The sequence below is a fragment of the Petromyzon marinus genome, unplaced genomic scaffold, assembly GCF_048934315.1.
Source record: "Petromyzon marinus isolate PM22_M1 ecotype Great Lakes invasive population unplaced genomic scaffold, UKy_Petmar_22M1.pri1.0 PM_Scaffold_141, whole genome shotgun sequence".
Taxonomy (NCBI): Eukaryota; Metazoa; Chordata; class Hyperoartia; order Petromyzontiformes; family Petromyzontidae; genus Petromyzon; species Petromyzon marinus.
In genome coordinates this window covers 161146-174994 of record NW_027423104.1, presented here as the reverse complement: position 1 = coordinate 174994, position 13849 = coordinate 161146, and the positions used below count along the sequence as shown (strand labels likewise).

General features: G+C 44.0%; 1 protein-coding gene across 1 annotated transcript in view; it reads left to right on the top strand.

The window, feature by feature from the left end:
• Positions 1–418: 418 nt before the first annotated feature.
• LOC142922706 (NACHT, LRR and PYD domains-containing protein 3-like) overlaps positions 419–13849 on the top strand; it is a 54536-nt gene continuing 41105 nt past the window's right edge. Inside the window, exon 1 of the mRNA XM_076063526.1 lies at positions 419–537. The gene's annotated coding sequence lies outside the window, so the exon portion shown is untranslated. The remainder of the gene's footprint in view (positions 538–13849) is intronic.

Here is a 13849-nt window from a genome sequence, read left to right as displayed (position 1 = left end):
GACCAATGACAAGTCACCTGGTGAGGAACTCACAATCACAATAACCAACATTGTCTCAGTACAATGTAACACAGGCGTGTCTCGCTTAACCAGCAAAATACGTTCCGTGGAAAATGCTCGATAAGCAAAAACTCGTCGAACAATCATCGTTACCCCATTGACTCTCATGCTAAAAGATGAGCTACTTTCCGCCCCGTAATGTTCCACGCTTGAGAAACCTTATTACCATGAGAGATACAAATCATAATAATAAAACATCAAACGTAACACTTAACACACATAGAGAACAGTGCTTGCAGGTGCCACAGCTCCCCACACCCGGCACCCCTCCAACCCCCCCTCACCCCTCCCACCAACCCTCCCCTCACCCCCCTATCCCTATCCTTCCTGCTGCTACTGGAGGAGACTTCTTGATGTCACTGCTGGTGTCAGGGCCTGAGCCTGAGAGAGCGGCAGAGGAGGCGACACGGAGAGCGGGGCCGCGTCTGCGCGTGTCAGGGGCGAGAGACGCGGGCGACTCGACACTTCACAGCGTGGGTGAGTGCGGGGAGTTTGTGGTGCATGGGGGACGGTGGGTGGTGTGACACTTCACAGCGTGGGTGAGTGTGGGGAGTTTGTGGTGCATGGGGGACCGTGGGTGAATGTGGGGAGTTTTGTGGTGTATGGGGGACTGTGGGTGAGTGTGGGGAGTTTTGTGGTGCATGGGGGACGGTGAAGGGTGTAACACTTCACAGCGTGGGTGAGTGTGGGGAGTTTGTGGTGCGTGGGGGACGGTGGGTGGTGTGACACTTCACAGCGTGGGTGAATGTTGTTAGTTTGTGGTGCGTGTGGGACGGTGGGTGTTTTGATACTTCACAGCATTGGTGAGTGTGGGGAGTTTGTGGTGCGTGGGGGACGGTGGGAGGTGTGACACTTCACAGAGTGCGTGAATGTGGGGAGTTTGTGGTGTGGGGTAGGGGGTGAGGTTATGGGGCTATAATCACAGTCTGGGGCAAGTGGTGTTAGCGAGCGCCTATAATGGCCAGCGTGGGTAGCGTGGTCCAGACTGTAAGCCGCCTGTGTGAACTACACGGTGTATGTTGTATTTGTGTATCAAAGTCTGTGTGTGCGGAAGATGGAGTGGCACGTGTGAGTGTGAAGGGTAGGGAGGTCAGTGTGTGTGTCACTCAAATGAGTACCTGGGTGGTGTGTAAACATCACATTTAGGGGAGACAAATGCAGTCCGGCGTGGTTCTGACCACCCAACCACTCTTCTGCAATGCCGACTTTCATAGGGGCGCTAACAATGGGATTTTTGCACACAGCGTTTATGTTTTTTTTGGAAGATTTTGCTGTTTATTACTGGATGTTTCTGTTGCGTGTAGTCACTTTAATGTTCTTTTTTCGTGTTTTTGTTTGTTGCGGTTGCACCCGGGTCAAAAGCCGCATGGCTTACAGGACTATACCTAATGAATGCAATTGAAACTGCCCCACCAGTCTGTGGACCTATATGGGAGATTTCGATTTAAAGCTTTCGTGACTGCAGGGATTCATCTTCTTGGTTCTTTCGGTAAAGTCACGTAGAAGAGAAATAATAAAATAATACAAATAAAACATGTTTTCTTTTTATTATTTTGTTTTATATTTCCCTTCTACGTGACTTTACCGAAAGAATCAAGAAGATATATGGGAGATGTGTGTTGGAGCTCGTGCTGTAGGCGTAGTAGACGCGCGACCGGGATCCTTTGCAGGGAGTGCGCCGTCTGCTGTGGGTAGCGTGGAGCTGCATGGGCGAGACACCGACGCAGCGACTCCCTTCGCGAGTGATGAGATAGGCGCTGGAAAGCAATCACACTGAAGTGTGTGGCTGGGTGGATAAATCGAGCACCACCATGGTGTGCTTGGCTTGTACGTTCAGTCTGATTCATAATTTGAATCCATTGTATCTCACACCTGGCCACTGTGTCATTGCACTTTCCAATTGATCTATTTTCTTTCTTTGCACTGTAATTTTTTAATTTCAAGAAATATTTCACCCAGAAATTCCATTGAGATTGAATGTCTCATGCGCGGGGGTGCCCATGGCATATCGGGTGGAGCATTTGCACAGTCCTGAGCGCACTGCACTACGAAACCATGGCCGAATATCAGAGGCGAGTGACAAATGAATCGGTCCTGGCGCCCTCGCTTCGCCAACCTGTACTGGCCAGCGTGGTGAAGTATCACTAAACAAAACAAACTACGACCGACAGGGCATAGGGTGCCCATTATCCATCAGGGATTAACTTTATTATATCCAGGTCTGGTTGTGAATTTGATTATTTGTCTATAGTTGTCTCTTTGTTGCATATACAACTTGGTGAGATGTTTCCTGCTTCATTCTGGTGCATTCACTGATTTTTTTTCAGTGCGTCTCTGCACTGGGCGTGTTGGTTGGATTTGGTGTTTGTCACGTGAGATTCAAAACAAAACGATTTTATTTATCAGGTAAAATCCACTGAGCTATTCGCACTTTCAGAAGCGACCTGGCCACTAATGATAGCCCAACAAAGTGGCTTGTCATGTGGACATTTCTAACAGCCAAATAATCAAAACACATGTTTCTAAGTGCGGAGGGAAACACCGGAGGACCCAGAAAAAAATCTACGCGACTACGGGGAGAACTTGCAAACTCCAAATATGCAGGCGTCAGGGTCTGGATCAAACCCTCGACCTCCTGCATACGAGGCAATTGAGATAACATCTCGCCACTGTAGCGCCCCATATTAATCTGACGCGGTATACTGGTACAGGGCCTGGTGGCTTTGGTCACTTTACTGCCCTTTGCCTCACTGCAATGTACGGTCAATCCAATTTTAACAGGAAATGTGTCGATTTAAAAGTCACAGTGTTAATTGTTAACTCGATTGGCTCCTACTTCCCTGTTCAGAAGCTGTCAATCGGGGCTGAATTGTTTTCTCGTGCCAACTCAGTCACGTCAGAGAGCGATTGGCACCTCTGTCCGCTTCACTCCGTGGTGCTGCTTATGGGACTCATTCGCGTCGAAGCCCAAGTTCACAATTGACGATACAATGGAGTTGAACTTATTTCGCTGTAAATGTTTAAATGAAAGTAGAAAGTGGATTTTTATTAAGTGTGCCATCTAACTGGGATACTTGTCTTTCATATTACACTACATTTGTTCTGTCTCACCTGTTGTTTTCGTTGGTAAAGCTGAGGTCTTGTTTACGATTCCTCCACTGGCTCTCGATTAATGTGTGGATCAAATACATGATCGCCCTCGCCATCTTCAAGATCCTCCCTGGACTTGCTCCTGCCTTCCTCTCTCTCCCTCTGATGCGGCACCGTGGTGGAGGGATGTTATCTCCCTTGCCTTATATGCAGGATGGCGTGGGCTCGCTCCCGACCCTGATGCCTGTTGTTTATTTGGAGTTTGCAGTTCTCCGTTTGGTCGCATTAATTTTTCGATGGGTCCTCCGGGTTTTCCCTCCACACTTGGAAGCATGCGTTGAGATTATTTGGCTGCTATCAATTTCCACGTGTTAAGCCACTTCGTTGATCTATCATTTGTTGCCAGGTCGCTTCTCAAAAAGAGCTGAATAGCTCAGTGGGCTTTACCTGATAAAAAAACAAGTCACTCCACTCCTCTCGCCGTGCTCTCTCCTCTATCGCCTCTCTCATCGCTCTCTACTCCCCTCCATCCTTTCCGCCCAGCAACAAAGGGAGCTTTTATGCAACCTTAACTCAATAGAATTCCACTTATTTCCTCCTTCCGGCACAATTCTCTGAGACTGTCTCTAGTCATAAACCAACTTCTCCTATGTCCATCACTGTCTGTTCTCTCTGTATGAACGTATGCAGTCTATACATACCTTTTTGTTCCCTATGATGCTTGTCTAACTGTTGTACACAGCGCCTTGAAATGAAGATGTATTCGAGATGCTCTAGAAATGCACTCTTTATTGTAATATTTTCCTCGCTGATCTTTCTACTGCCTGTATGTGACAAGGCTGGATGAGTCACATTCCGAGCAAGATGCCAACAGAGTTGTTGCACCTTGGGCGTAAACATGAATGGATGTCCATTTGCCAGGTGTAATTTTTTTCATAATTCTTGGTGAGACGTGTGCTGTTTGAGGTCACACGCGACTGAGCTCACGCCCCCACCCTTGTCCTCCCATTACAGTCTCACCTCGTACTATTTGACTGCTCAGCAGATCAGCAGATCATTTGTCATGCCCTTTTCTGCACGTCAAGACTTGCTCAGGGCGAATGTTTGCTAGTGAAATACAGACCACTGGAGAATTATGGTCTAATAACCTCTACGACTGCCACGGCATAGGGAGGACTGCCTGCATGCAGTAGTGCATTCGAAAATACTTTATTCTTATTATTGTTTTGGGAATTAATTAATTGCTATGCAGCATGTCTTTCTAAAATGACAACCACAACCATCAACAGTATAATTAATGTCATCAAAGTTATAACCAAAGTGAATAATTTTAAATGTGTTTAATTAAAATGTGTGTACTTTTAAATTTCATAATTAAAATAGTTATTACTTTCAGAATTATAACCAATATCATCCTAAGTATAATACCAATCATATATACTATAGCCACCACTCATGCTAATGTCTAACAAGTAACTATTTGAAAAAAAAAATCCTTATTAATGTTTACACAGGGCTATATTTACTGTAATTAAAATTATTGCTCTTCCACAAGAAATATATCTAAAATGGCAAGTTTAACATGACTAAATCTGTGACTTGGATGAGTTATTTAAAGGGTTATAATGAGATAAATTCTGAAATTGGGAGGAATTATTTCTAGAATACTATCTTCTGCCTTCAACTGCTCACCAGCATCTGTAATTACGCAGGGCACATTGAAGTAGGCTCCCCTGAGCTGACTGAACTTTTGCGAAGTCAACTTTGATTTGACTGTTTGAGAGTTATTATTCCACTGCTGTAGCTTTTCCATCAGGCCTCCTCTGGTCATGCCAGATCTGAGTTTTGCATTGGCTTCTTAGGTCCTTGTAGTCTTCTATGGGCCCTTGTAACAGTTTTTCACGGTTTTTTTTCAGTTCAGTACCACGTTTCATCACTAATCAATTATTTACGAATATTGCAACGGGTTCTTGGTCAGGTGTTGGTGGCGTTGTTTACATAATCCTGAATCTCGTCCCAATCTGTCGGTTCCTCATTCATCAGGAGCATGCGTTATCACTGCCCAGCTCTACATTACAACCATTCCCACCAGAATTATATCCAGAATGAGCTGGATAAAATTTTGTTGAACTGAGAGCGTACTACTAAGAGATGGGGTTTATGATCATCTAAAAAAACAAAGCACCTGCCTGGGTATTCTGTCATTGTATTATCCCCTCCCTCCACTCCCCATGAGTGGTGGGGCAGTTTAGGACAGAGTGGAAATTTTGTCCATACCTGGAAAGGGTGCTTATAACCAGCTCCAGTTTGGCAGCAGAGGTCATACTCCAAATAAGCGCGTAACGCACTGTGAAAGCTGCATGGCCTGTCACTCCACATAAAGCTCTGGGTCTTCTCAGCCAGATATCCCCTCCCTTCTCTATATTTGAGAAATGTGGATCCCTTTTAAAAGACCATCTACACTGGTTTTGAATATTCAAGTTGTCTACGATCCGCCGTGGGTTTAACAAACTGGATTGTGTGAGCAGCTTAGATCCTTAAAAGAGCTGGACAAATTCCCATTAGTGAGCTTCTAAGGCAGGTGAGGCAGCATTGGCTGGGGCATCTAGCCCAAATGCCCAGTCACTACGCGCCCAAGCAGCTTCTGTTTGGCCAAATATAAGGGGCAAAACGCGATAGGGAAAAGTTTTACTGCTGTGTAACAGAAGGATGTGGAGCTGATTAGACTTTCTGACAGCTTGTACCAGTTGTGTCAAGATCGGACTCTCTGGATGAGTTTTTATTAAGGATGTCCACCTCCAGTAATAATGGAGGGCGGTGGAGTGATGCTCACAACTACGAGCGTAGTGCAGGACGAATAAAATGCAGCAAGTTGGAACAGTTGGGAGCACATGTGGTAGATCTGCCAGTCATCCCTGTCACTCAACCCATGGCACCTTTATCCTGTAACCTCCTGCCCACGAGCCTTCAACAGTCCACATGCCCTCAGTGTGCACTTCGCCTGGCACAAGCACCTTGTTGACGTCACCAATGTTTAGTGGAGAATGGCTGTTATTGTGTGTATGTATCTACCCATTAATGTGTTGTACGGGCCTTCTTAAGTGCTCGCTAGCAGAACTAATCCCAATAATATAATCTGTCAAAAACTATATGGGAGATTTTTCTCGTTTGTATCTGTGTATCTTTGTGTGCATAGCCTATATGTGTGTATGTGGCGAGTTATGCTGCACAACCAACACAGCCACAGTTATCAGTATCTCATGGTATCTAGACTAGTTTTGGGTCCTCTAGGTTGAGTCTGCATTAAATGAGTGCCTGGTAAAATGGGTAATCAGCAGAACCTATTAAACAAATGTGGCCAGGTATGGTGCTGGACATTTATACTCCCTTTTGCCATGTCCGACTTCAAAGGGGATCAATAACAGCACTTGCCCCACCAGTCTGTGACTGAGTTTTCAATAAAGTGCATCGCCCCAGCGGCTTCCTAATATCAGAAGGAAGAGAATTCCAGACGGCAGCAGAAGCGCATCTGCAATCGCGCGATGCAAACAACTGCAGGCCACCGTGTGCTCCCTGCTGCCAAAGAAAACAAGTTGATTAAACCGTCTCCGCTCGTTACGCGAACATTTGCTAATTTTGCTAAAAAATTGTTTAAAATTCAAATTGCTTGTTATAGCACATTCTCGTAGAAAGAACCCTGGTTACGTCAGACCGGCCTGTATACAGTGAGGGAAAAAAGTATTTGATCCCCTGCTGATTTTGCACGTTTTCCCACTGACAAAGAAATGATCAGTCTATAATTTTAATGGTAGGTTTATTTGAACAGTAAGAGACAGAAAAACAACAACACAATCCAGAAAAACGCATGTCAAAAATGTTATAAATTGATTTGCATTTTAATGAGGGAAATAAGTATTTGGCCCCCTCTCAATCAGAAAGATTTCTGGCTCCCAGGTGTCTTTTATACAGGTAACGAGCTGAGATTAGGAGCACACTCTTAAAGGGAGTGCTCCTAATCTCAGCTTGTTACCTGTATAAAAGACACCTGTCCACAGAAGCAATCAATCAGATTCCAAACTCTCCACCATGGCCAAGACCAAAGAGCTCTCCAAGGATGTCAGGGACAAGATTGTAGACCTACACAAGGCTGGAATGGGCTACAAGCCCATTGCCAAGCAGCTTGGTGAGAAGGTGACAACAGTTGGTGCGATTATTCGTAAATGGAAGAAACACAAAAGAACTGTCAATCTCCCTCGGCCTGGGGCTCCATGCAAGATCTCACCTAGTGAAGTTGCAATGATCATGAGAACGGTGAGGAATCAGCCCAGAACTACACGGGAGGATCTTGTCAATGATCTCAAGGCAGCTGGGACCATAGTCACCAAGAAAACAATTGGTAACACACTACGCCATGAAGGACTGAAATCCTGCAGCGCCCGCAAGGTCCCCCTGCTCAAGAAAGTACATATGCATGCCCGTCTGAAGTTTGCCAATGAACATCTGAATGATTCAGAGGACAACTGGGTGAAAGTGTTGTGGTCAGATGAGACCAAAATGGAGCTCTTTGGCATCAACTCAACTCGCCGTGTATGGAGTAGGAGGAATGTTGCCTATGACCCCAAGAACACCATCCCCACCGTCAAACATGGAGGTGGAAACATTATGCTTTTGGGGTGTTTTTCTGCTAAGAGGACAGGACAACTTCACCACATCAAAGGGACGATGGACGGGGCCATGTACCGTCAAATCTTGGGTAAGAACCTCCTTCCCTCAGCCGGGGCATTGAAAATGGGTCGTGGATGGGTATTCCAGCATGACAATGACCCAAAACACACGGCCAAAGCAACAAAGGAGTGGCTCAAGAAGAAGCACATTAAGGTCCTGGAGTGGCCTAGCCAGTCTCCAGACCTTAATCCCCTTAGAAAATCTGTGGAGGGAGCTGAAGGTTCGAGTTGCCAAACGTCAGCCTCGAAACCTTAATGACTTGGAGAAGATCTGCAAAGAGTAGTGGGACAAAATCCCTCCTGAGATGTGTGCAAACCTGGTGGCCAACTACAAGAAACGTCTGACCTCTGTGATTTCCAACAAGGGTTTTGCCACCAAGTACTAAGTCATGTTTTGCAGAGGGGTCAAATACTTATTTTCCTCATTAAAATGCAAATCAAATTATAACATTTTTGACATGCGTTTTTCTGGATTTTGTTGTTGTTATTCTGTCTCTCACTGTTTAAATAAACCTACCATTAAAATTATAGACTGATCATTTCTTTGTCAGTGGGCAAACGTACAAAATCAGCAGGGGATCAAATACTTTTTTCCCTCATTGTATGTACAGTATAGATATTTAGTTTGTAGTAGAGGCCGACCAAAATTCGGTTTCGGTTTTGGCGCCGAAAGTTGGGAATTGGCCACTTTCGGTTCACTTTCGGTTTCGGCCGAAATACATTTTTAACTTTCAGTCGTCAACCGAAGACCTACTTTTTAGAATATAACGCTAATGCTAAGTCTATCAGCCGGTCAGTCGGGGGATCTTTGTTTTTAGCTTGTGTACTGTGTGTGTGGGAGTGAGGCAGCGACTGTGTAGCGATTCATTCAAATAATCGTCACGGCCGGTGACGATTATTTGAACCGGTCCTGGGCCTCCCCTAGGTCGACTCAGCCTCAAACGAGTAACTGGTGTGGTGTGTCAACATCGCCACTGGGGAGACAAAGGCGGCTGGCCGTGGTGAATCCAAGTCCTGGGCGAAGCTGGGTAGTAAAGCAGGTATTTCATAAATCTTGTGTTCGGTAACTTCGCTTATATACCTTTCTGTTTCGGTCTTGGTCGAAAATGTAGTTAAACTTTCGGTTTCGGCTTCGGTTTCGGCCGAAAGTCAATTTTTTACTTTCGGTTTCTGGTTTTGGTTTTGGCCAAATCCAGAAATTCAGTTTCGGTCGGCCTCTAGTTTGCAGCAGTTCAATACACACAGCTCACTACACAAAGAGTTAAATGTAGAAATATCTAAACGAAAGAATGGGTCACTTGAGTTTACGAACATGTACAAAACTCGTTATAGTATCATGTTCTGCGTGCTGTTGTAAATGCATGTGGTGCATGCTCACTGACCAGATGCTGTTACGGAGATGCTTCATTATGATTGATACTAATTTAAAATGTTAAATTAAGGATTGTTTTTTCATTAATTTATTATGTAAAACAAATATAGGGAGGCGTTCATCCTGCGGTAGAGAGACGATGGCTGCTGATGATGATGTAACGTGCTGCTAAGAGACAGTTGAGGTGGAGATTCAAATACATAGGAAGGAGCCATACTCTTTGGTTCTATTCGGTAAAGTCACGTAGGTAAAAAATAAAACAACAAAAATCACGACGTTTCGGCCACAACAGAAGTGGCCTTCATCAGGTGAAGGGACCGTACTGTCACGAGAACAGCATTGGAGTGAAGACAGTCAAGCCCAGGTCGCGTCCTTTTAAACTGTGTGGGAGGAAACAAAACGCTTTGACAAAGGAATTAGCATAAAATTACCGTAACGGGGGGGGGGGGGGGGGGTTGGAGGGGGAGGGGAGTTTACAAATGTTGGTGTGAAGGGAAATGACCGTAAAGCACGTAGAGGACCGGCATGGGGGGGGGGGGAGTTTACAAATGTTGGTGTGAAGGGAAATATGCTGCTGTGAAAGTTTGGTATATCACTACTGGGATAAATATACTGTACCATTGAAAATTAGTTTAATGTTTGGTATGATTTAGAACATCTTTCCAATGATTGCTTAATTTGAAACCATCTCCTCGGTTGAAATTGTGTCTGTGTTTGTAAATCTGAATTGCCTCTTGGATAAATCTCTGATGAAAACCCGTGGGTTTGCAAAGGACCTTGGTATCGGAGAAAACTCTATCGTGATCACACACAGCGTTGTAACAGTGGTCAGCTACAGCAGAAGAATTCGTTCTGCCGTGTTTCAAATCTGATTTGTGCTCGCGAATTCGGTCAGAGACATGTCGTTTCGTCTCCCCGATATAGCAATCACCACAGGTGCAGCTCAATTTGTAAACCCCGGGGTACTGTAAGTTAGGAATGACATCCTTCACGGATGGGATCAGGTCACGGATTTTGTCTACTGTATTGAACCAGACCAGGATCTTCTGTTTGTTTAGAATTTTGGAGATTTTTTTAGTAACGCCTGCTATATATGGTAGTGTGAATGTTTTCATCGGAGTATCAAGTGGTTGTTTCTGTATGGAGGGAGAAACAGCTTGGCGGATGGTACGGTCAGAGTATCCGTTTCTCTTGAGGGCTAGATTGTACATGTTTTAATTCACTGGTCAGGTGGTGTTGGTCCGAAAAGCAATGAGCCCAGTGTTATAACGTTTTGATGAGATAATTATTTTGAGTTGGGTGGTGGTGGGAATTAGGTTTCAAGTAGGAATCTGTGTGGGTGGGTTTCCTGTAGACAGAATGTCCCAATGAGCCATCAGGTCTCCTCTCAAACAGAACATCCAAGAATGGCAGCTTGCCATCTTTCTCCACTTCCATGGTGAATTTGATGGCGGGATGTCTGGAATTGATGTGGTGTAGGAAAAGGTTCGAAGCTGGGAGGCCATGTGGCCAAATGACGAAAGTGTCGTCTACATATCTCTTCCACAGGGAAGGTCTGAGGGTGGAAGTCTGGAAGGCTTCTGATTCAAAGTTCTCCATGATAACATTGGCTATCACTGGTGACAAGGGAGAACCCATGGGGGTACCCTCATTTTGTTTGTAGAAGGTGCCATTCCAAGTAAAGTAGGTATTGGTGAGGCAGTGCCTAACCAGCGCAGGTGTATCGGGGTCTAGTCCATGTTGTACCAAATTTTCAATTATTTCAATGGTATCAGGTACTGGGACCTTGGTGAACAGAGACCACATCGAAGCTGACAAGTATATCGTCAGGGGACAGTACAACGTCTTTGACCATAGAGACCAATTGGGCTGAGTTAAGTACTGCTGAGGAGGTCTTGCCAGTGAAAGGCAGCAAGGTATCTGACAGAAAACGTGCTAGCTTATAGGTAGGGGAGTTGATCGTGGATACGATGGGTCGTAGTGGGGTGCCTTCTTTATGAATCTTGGGGAGACCATAGAATCTAGGGGGTCTTGCAGCTGAAGGTTTTAGGGTTGGTTCGATTAGGGAGGTCAAACTTGTGATGATCTTGTTGGTTTTTATCGTTACGCTATTAGTAGGGTAATTTTACATTTTTTTGTAACTTCCATCGCTGAGCAGGTTCTGGATTTTGTTGTTGTATGAATCTTTATCCATAATTACAGTAGCGTTGCCTTTGTCGGCTGAGAGGATGACTATATCATTTCTGTTTTTTAAATTCGCGAGTTCAGAGCGTTCATTTTTGCTGATGTTGCTAATGGGTTTCTTAGCATTCTTAAGAATAGTGGCTATTTCAGCTCTCGCAACGTCTGCTTGGATGTGTCCTACGCCTTTGAGGGCTACATTGACCTGAGAGATGATATCATTTACAGGTATATGTTTTGGGGTGACAGCAAAATTTTGCCCTCTAGCCAGTACTGTTTTCAGATTGTCCGAAATCGGGGTGCTACTCTGGTTAATGACGATTTTGTTAACGTCTAGTTTTGTTATATGTGGGACTGAGTTCTCCTTTGATAGGTGGTTGAATTTAGAAATCAGGTTAGCTTTGCATTTGGTTTAACACGTAGGCTTTCGCGACCAATATTATTCATAATAAAGGTTTTTGGGTTAGATCGCGTTTATTTATAAATGTGTCGTAACCCTCCACCACCCGACACGGCCAATCAGCAAAAAAAAAAGTGTCACGTTGACAAAAGACAAATAATTCACTACTTCGCATCCAGCATCAGCATCATCGGGCGAATTGCCCGATGATGCTGGATGTATTTACCAGCGAAACGTCGTACTCAAACTGTAAATGTGGATTCACTCTTCAACACACCGGTGGGCTAAAGTAGTGAATTATTTGTCTTTTGTCAACTTGACACTTTTTTTGCTGATTGGCCGTGTCGGGTGGTGGAGGGTTACGACACATTTATAAATAAACGCGATCTAACCCAAAAACCTTTATTATGAATAGCTTTGCATTTGACTAATAGTGAATCAGCAGAAGAAGCAGTCATGTTGTCTACGTGGTTCCAATCAGAAGGTGACATTTTTTATGTTAACATTAAATGAGCTTGTAGGAGAGTCCTGTCTAAAGTATCAAGTTCATATCGGAGTAGCCTTATTCTCTTCTTTGGTTCTTTCGGTAAAGTCACGTAGAATGATAATAAAACAATAAATTAATTAAATAAAATACACAATAAAATTCTCACGACGTTTCGGCCACAACACAAGTGGCCTTCTTCAGGTGAAAGGAACACACCTGTCGGGACGACAGAGCTTCAATGAACGTTGTTAAGGTCCGTAGCATCTTTTTAAGCTGGTTTAGAGAAGTGAGGCACCTTGACAAAGGGGTTTACATATCAAACAGGAGAATTTAACATTGAAATAGCTGAGTGATTAGCTTGTGACTGGTCTTAGAAATTGCTATGTTAAAGTCAAAGCTTACACATCCACAGAGGCACCTAGTACAAATCAAACAGGATAATTTAGCATTGAAATAGCTGAGTGATTAGCTTGTGACTGGTCACAGAAATGGCTATGTTAAAGTCAAAGCCTACACATCCACAGAGGCACCTAGTACAAATCAAACAGGATAATTTAGCATTGAAATAACTGAGTGATTAGCTTGTGACTGGCCATAGAAATAGCTATGTCAAAGTCAAATCCTACACATCCACAGAGGCACCTAGTACAAATCAAACAGGAGAATTTAGCATTGAAATAGCTGAGTGATTAGCTTGTGACTGGTCACAGAAATGGCTATGTTAAAGTCAAAGCCTATACATTGAAATTCTCCTGTTTGATTTGTACTAGGTGCCTCTGTGGATGTGTAGGCTTTGACTTTAACATAGCCATTTCTGTGACCAGTCACGAGCTAATCACTCAGCTATTTCAATGCTAAATTCTCCTGTTTGATTTGTACTAGGTGCCTCTGTGGATGGGTAGGCTTTGACTTTAACATAGCTATTTCTATGACCAGTCACAAGCTAATCACTCAGCTATTTCAATGCTAAATTATCCTGTTTGATTTGTACTAGGTGCCTCTGTGGATGTGTAAGTTTTGACTTTAACATAGCTATTTCTATGACCAGTCACAAGCTAATCACTCAGCTATTTCAATGCTGAATTCTCCTGTTTGATATGTAAACCCCTTTGTCAAGGTGCCTCACTTCTCTAAACCAGCTTCAAAAGATGCTACAAATCTTAACAACGTTCATTGAAGCTCTGTCGTCCCGACAGGTCTGTTCCTTTCACCTGAAGAAGGCCACTTGTGTTGTGGCCGAAACGTCGTGAGAATTTTATTGTGTTATTTGATTTTATTAATTTATTATTTTATTCTCATTCTACGTGACTTTACCGAAAGAACCAAAGAAGATGAATCCTTGCAGTCATGAAAGCTTTAAATCGAAATTTAGCCTTATCCAATCTGAGATTAAAGATAGGCTGGCCTTAAACAGAATCTTTTTTGAATTCGGTGAGGATGCAGCAGAAGTGAGTGTGAAGGCGATGGGTATTACCTTGTGGTCGCGGCATCTTTTGAGGAAGGTCAGCATCTCGATGAGCTGTGACTTCTTGTCC